Source organism: Ochlerotatus camptorhynchus, unplaced genomic scaffold, assembly GCF_037179485.1.
Source record: "Ochlerotatus camptorhynchus isolate MF236.1 unplaced genomic scaffold, CSIRO-AGI_Acam_v1.1 ptg000176l, whole genome shotgun sequence".
Lineage (NCBI taxonomy): Eukaryota > Metazoa > Arthropoda > Insecta > Diptera > Culicidae > Ochlerotatus > Ochlerotatus camptorhynchus.
This window is the reverse complement of record NW_027040666.1, coordinates 2,566,548-2,573,712: the sequence shown is the minus strand read 5'-3', so window position 1 is coordinate 2,573,712 and position 7,165 is coordinate 2,566,548.

The following is a 7,165-nucleotide window of genomic DNA, read 5'->3' as shown; positions in this document are numbered from 1 at the left end:
ATCTGTTATAACATCAACAGCAAGCACACTAACATCGTGCAAATATTGAGGTTATGTCATAATGTTCGTTTGTAATAATACCATCAAGATCAAGGAAATAACATCAAGCAAATAACAAATTAAAGAAGGTTTGTTAGTTTATAATCATTAATACTAGTAATTAACTGCTAAGTGAATGAAAAGACAGAAAATGTTTAAAAAATAGCTAGTTTATATATATATATATATTTTAATGTTACTCAGCGTAGGAATCTATCTTCGAACGAAAAAAAAGAAGAAGAAACAACTGTAATCACTTACTTTACCATACTATTGTAATGTTATAAAACATGCAGCAAAAAGCAGTGATTATTTCCTGACAAATGAAAGCTACACCCAATGTAGACAACATCTTCGGTAATGTCAACTTTGCTATTTATTTTTTCTAGAACTGACAACTAACTAGAGAAGACAAAAACTAGTTTGACCAAATAACATCCAATTAACTATAAAGAAACAATACAGTTGCGAAGTAGTTTGTCCCATTAGTTATCCTTTAATTGCGTGTGTCGTAGTGATCCCTTTAAGAACAACAACAAAAATAACAAACAACAACATCTTTAATGGAAACAACAGCTTTTAAACTTTACAGAGAACTCATATCAAGATTTTGATTTATTTTTTGTTTAAATAATCACTGTTTTTTCGTCACCTAAACCAGACTTAGCCCATAAATTAATGTAAAGAGAAGCTTTGCTTAGTTGTATGATAAAAACTCGTCAGAATAATTAATAATAACTTAGAACCACGGGCAAATAGCATGAATTATTTATTATCCTCTTCATTTTTAAGGACGAAATAGTATGCATTTTAGAGAACTCCACCAGCTAACAGTGTGTATATGTTTTATTCTTGAAAGTGTCTCTCGTGTCTAAGCAACAACTCCAGACCCGAGAAATGGTGCGAAAAAGTAATAATAAATAATTTGTCTTATTTATATATTCGTAGAAAACAACATCTTTTTATACACAACAAATTCGCTTAAATATTATCAACATTTTTGTAAAAAAATCGCAGTTTTTTATTTTTTTTTTTTTTTTGCTCTAATCCTTTATAACGTTACACAAGTAAAAACAAGCAACATCAAAAACGATAAGTTAGCAAAAAAGAAATTGGAGAAAATATGAAACCACCTAAAAACGAAAAATCTACTTTGTTTTATTTATTCTAAGTAGACACTGGATCAATGTTTGTACAGGAGGATGGCGGAAATCATTTCTTTTGATTTGTTGGAATATGGCTTCAGTAAGCGAAGAACACCGTATAATAATAATTACAAACCTTCAACGTTCAACATTGGAACACTACAACAGGTCCGGTCATGTACCCTTTTCGGTACGCAGTACCTGCTAGTTGCTGCAAAAGGAAAATTCTGCAGAAAGCGCTGGAACAGACTTATAGGTTAACTCCTCGGAACCCAAACTGAAAATGAAGTCGACGTTTTCTGATGTCTCCGTACCGTTAGAAAGGAATCTTATTGTCGTATCGGATCGGATGAGAAAGGATCTCATAGTCGTATCGGATACTTGGTCTTTGTGTTGAATATTACTTATTCGACTTCACAGGTTTATAGTCACTTTTCGTACATTTTCATTTGATTTCCCATCGGTAGGGAAAAGCGTACATAAATACCTTTGTCGAGCTCTCGTGAACAAAGTGATTCAAGTACGTGCGCTAGCGTAGTTTTGACTGGTCAGAAGCGCTAAGTGGTGGGTTTCCGGACCCTTCCCAACACCGTTTAGGGAGTAATAAAACACTGCCGTACTAGGTGTGGGTGCCCTTCGAATACGGGTGTATGCGCTCTTTTGGGTTCCTTTCATGCATTTTATCAATACAACATAACACATTCGTCCATCCGCACACAACATACTACATATATTTCCACATAAAACTTTACTTAAAATGTATTCACATCTATACAGTCATCTACAAAGCTAATACAGCACATACGCAAACACACACCAATCATCCTCCTAAAGAGTCAGAGCCAGGCTTCCAAATAGTACAAGCTTCTCGCGACAGTTAGTTTATACCTGAATTGACTGTTGCTTTGTGTGCTTTACTACCGCTTGCTACCGTACGTTCAGATCTGAATTCGAAGTGTATTGGCAACAGCGCACGCACGAACGAATGATGTGAATACAGAATTATTGTCAATACCGATGTATTACGATACGATTATTGTCAATAATAGCAAACGTTCGTTGGCATCAGCCGCTCAAAATGAAAACACTTTTGAGATTTTGTCTTCCGATGAACTGGACTCTGACATAGCAGATGAGAGTGAGTCTCCGGAGGTACACGCCCCTGGTAAAAGGAAGCCGACTAGCTCCCCGGGAGTGCGCCGGAAAAAAAATAAAACCACTCTGAAAAGCATGCAAAAATCTGAAGGTAGCGGGGATTCATTGAAAAAGCCGAACAAATCGGTAATTGCTGCTCCATCTGATCCTTGCTGCAGCTTTTCCACCCCGCCGCTACCTAATAAAGGTAATCGTAAGAGATTACCAAAAATAAACACCACGTCTACTCGCAATTCAAAGAAAACTCTCCCGTCCAAGCGAGGAAAGATTAAATTTAAGGACATTGTGGATAACATTTTGAATGCCCTCGGCTTTCTCGACGAATCGCCACTTCGAGGGCTTATTGACCTGCTTGTTCCTATAGTCGGAAACTACTTCAAGCAATTGACTGCATCATGGCCCCTCATTGGTGAATTCATATCTTTCGATGGATAATTCGTCGAGTGAGGATCAAGATATGATCACTTTATTATAATGGAACTGTCGTAGTTTAATACCTAAATTAGACTCGTTCAAGTATTTGATTCACAATTCTGATTGTGATATATTTGCACTCTGTGAAACTTGGCTTTCTTCTGAAGATGAACTAAACTTCCACGATTTTAACATTATCAAAAAGTGCTACTCCTTCTATAAAATCTCAATCCCAATAATTTCAGGCATTGAAATTGTCGCTTGCCAAATAAATGTGAAGAACAAAGATCTTTGCATAGCTTCTGTATATGTCCCTCCATGGACTTCCATAAACCGCCGTCAGCTTTGGAGTTCAGTTAATATCCTTCCATCTCCAGTTCTAATACTGGGCGATATGAACTCACACGGTACTGGTTGGGGCGAATCATACGATGACAATAGAGCGGGTATTTTCTATGATTTGTGCGACGATTTCAACTTGACTATCTTGAACACTGGTGAAGCAATACGTATAGCAAACCCTCCTGCTCGAGAGAGCCGTCTTGACATTTCTTTGTGCTCTAACTCACTATCATTAGATTGTCTGTGGAAGGTTATCAATGATCCCCATGGTAGTGATCACTTGCCAATTATTATTTCAATCAAAAGTGGTCTTCTAAAAACAGATCAGTCAATTTAAGTTCCTTTTGACCTCACGAGGAACATTGATTGGCAAAAATTTGTATCGGCGGTAACTCTTGGTATTGATTCTACCGATCCTCTACCACCACTGGAAGAGTATCGTTTCTTTACCGAGCTAATCTACAAAAGCGCATTAGAAGCTCAGAAACGACGTGTTCCAAGTGCATCCCTCAAAAGAAGACTCGCCACCCCTGGCTGGGATGACGAATGCACAAAGTTGTAGAAATCCAATGCCTTTAAAGATTATCGTAGACATGAAAGATCTGAGCTTTTTGAAAAGTATCTAAAGCTTGAAAAAAAGCTTAAAAACTTACTAAAAGCAAAGAAACGAAACTACTTTCGTACTTTTATCGAGGGACTTTCTAGAGAAACCTCGATGACAACGCTTTGGAAAAAGGCTCGCTATATGCGAAACCGCTCATCTTCCAATGAGAGTGAAGAATACTCCTCCCAATGGATATTCGACTTCGCTAAAAAGGTTTGTCCAGATTCTGTTCCAGCACAACCAACTTTACGGGATACAGCCCGAAGTAACGGTTCTCTGGATGAACCATTCACAATACTGGAATTTTCAATGGCACTTCTTTCATCGAATAACTCTGCTCCGGGAAGCGATATGATCAAATTCGACCTTCTAAAAAACCTCCCCGATATCGCTAAAAGACGATTACTTAACCTATATAATTCATTTATGGAATTCAATATAGTTCCACCAGCATGGAGACAGGTTAAAGTAATAGCTATTCAAAAGCCTGGGAAACCAGCGTCTGATCACAATTCTTACCGTCCGATCTCTATGTTATCATGCCTGAGGAAATTATTAGAAAAAATGATCCTATTAAGACTTGACCATTGGGTTGAATCAAACAATCTACTTTCAAATACGCAATTTGGTTTCCGGAAGAGTAAAGGAACAAACGATTGTCTAGCGATGCTTTCATCTGATATTCAACTGGCCTTTGCGCACAAGGAGCAATTGGCTTCAGTCTTTTTGGATATTAAGGGCGCATTTGATTCAGTTTCCATAGACATACTGTCAGACAATTTGCACAGTAGTGGATTACCCGGTATTTTGAATAATTTCTTGTATAATTTGCTGTCAGAAAAACAAATGACCTTCAAACTAGGTCAACTGACAACTTCTAGAATTAGCTACATGGGCTTACCCCAAGGTTCATGTTTAAGTCCCTTGCTTTATAATTTCTATGTCAAAGATATTGATAACTGCTTAGATAATCTATGCACGCTTAGACAGCTTGCAGACGATGCCGTGGTTTCCACGAGAGGTCCACGTGCAGAAATCTTGCAAAGACCATTGCAAAATTCCCTAAATAATCTGTCTCTCTGGGCAAGAAATTTAGGGATCGAGTTTTCACCGCAAAAAACTGAATTGGTAGTGTTTACAAGGAAGCGGTTTCCAGCCCAACTGCGTCTAAATCTTTTGGGCAGAGACATTACCCAATCTTTAACCTTCAAATACCTTGGAGTCTGGTTTGATTCAAAATGCACTTGGGGCACCCACATTACGTATTTGAAACAAAAGTGTCAACAAAGGATCAACTTTCTACGATCAATTTCCGGGACATGGTGGGGTGCTCACCCGGAAGACCTCATTAAACTATATAAAACGACTATTCTTTCAGTTCTTGAGTATGGCTCTTTTTGCTTCCTCTCGGCAAGAAAAACCCACCTAATTAAAATGGAACGCATTCAATATCGTTGTTTACGTATTGCCCTTGGCTGTATGCATTCAACACACAATATGAGCCTAGAGGTACTAGCGGGCGTAAAACCCCTGCAGAACCGTTTCTGGGAGCTCTCATTAAGAATATTGATTAAATGTAGTGTCAGTAACAACCTTGTGATTGAAAACTTCGAAGAAATGCTCGAATTGAGCATCCAGTCTAGATTCGTGCGAATTTATCTTAATTATATGTCATCGGATATTAGCCTTCCTTGCTATAACCCCTCTCGTGTATGCTTTACTAACTACAGTTCCCCCATTGGCTATGATCTCTCCATGAAACAGGCTATTCAAGGAGTTCCAGATCAACTTCGACCTATCTCAATTCCCCGCATTTTTGCTGAAAAGTACCAACAAGTCAATTGCAATAGAAGATTTTTCACTGATGGATCACGCATTGATGGATCCACTGGCTTCGGCGTCTTCAATGAATACTCAACCGCCTTTCGGAAACTTCAGGAACCTTGTTCCGTTTATGTTGCTGAGCTAGCAGCAATCAACTTCGCATTGGGGATGATTTCCGATATGCCCATAGACCATTACTTCATCTTCTCGGATAGTCTCAGTTCGATTGAGGCTATTCGGTCGATGAAACAAGGTAGGCACTCATCTTATTTCCTTTCAAAGGTAAGGGAGCAGATGAGTTTGCTGGTCGAAAGATCATATATGATTACCTTTGTATGGGTCCCCTCACATTGCTCAATCCCAGGCAATGAGAAGGCAGACTCTCTCGCAAAGGTGGGCGCACAACAAGGCGAGATTTATGATAGAAGAATTTCACATGATGAATTTTTCCCATTAGTACGTCAGAGTTCTCTTTTAAGTTGGCAAAACGATTGGACAAATAATTCTCTTGGGCGGTGGTTACATTCCATTATTCCAAATGTTTCTTCGAGAGCGTGGTTCAAAGGTCTGGATGTAAGTCGGGGATTCATTCGATTGATGTCAAGACTTATGTCCAACCACTACTCGCTAGACGCACATCTCTATAGAATAAACCTCGTTGACAGCAATATATGTAGGTGCAGAACCGGTTATGATGACATCGATCACGCAGTTTGGTATTGCCCGGGTAATGACGCCTCCAGAGCACGACTATTGGATACCCTAGTGGCCCGAGGTAGACAACCCTTCCGTGAAGTAAGAGATGTATTGGGAACACGTGATCTTTCCTACATGCAAGCGATCTACGAATTCCTTTGTTTGTCTGATGTTAGAGTTTGATGTGACTATCCCCTCCTTTCCAAACAATTTCCCGCCATTGTGTCCCAGTCTTATTATCCTCCTGTTCCTGTGCTACTTGCCCCTGCCCAGCCAGGATTTGGTCAACCGTCCGAGAGTAGTATCTGAAGGAGGCTTCAGAAACCAGTTTCCTACCTAGATCCTTCCAATTGAAATTGTTACCTATTAACCTCGAGCCCGCCACGAGTAATTGGTACCCAATACTAACCTAGAAATACTGCTATTTAAAATGTAAATCAAACATTACTGATTTTGGCTCCGCAAAGTGTCACACACGACTGAGCCTAGTAAATAAACGTACTAGTTAAAAAAATAATAGCAAACGTTAAGGGTCCACTTTAGAACAGTCGCATCTATACCAGCTTTGCTAAAATCATCGTGCTTGGAACGTAGTGAACCGAATAGGCTGTATTTATACATTGCTTTATGACCACGTTTTCAATGTTTCTGTCTTCATGACAGCCTTCACAAACTTACCCAAGGGGCTGTCACGAAAAGACCCAGAAAAATGATCCCGAACAGACATGTAGGCTCGATGTCGGTTTATGATCGACGTAGGCCAAATGTCAGGTCAACATCGGGTGTGGTAGAAGTCAGGTTGGTGTCGGGTAGGCTTATATTTGTCGCCGGAATGTCGGAATGTCTGATCTGCTCAAGACCACGCGTTTTTAAAAATATCGGATGAAAATTTTGCAATGGGCAGCACGAACGTGATAGCAACCGAACGAGCTTCGGCGTTACACTG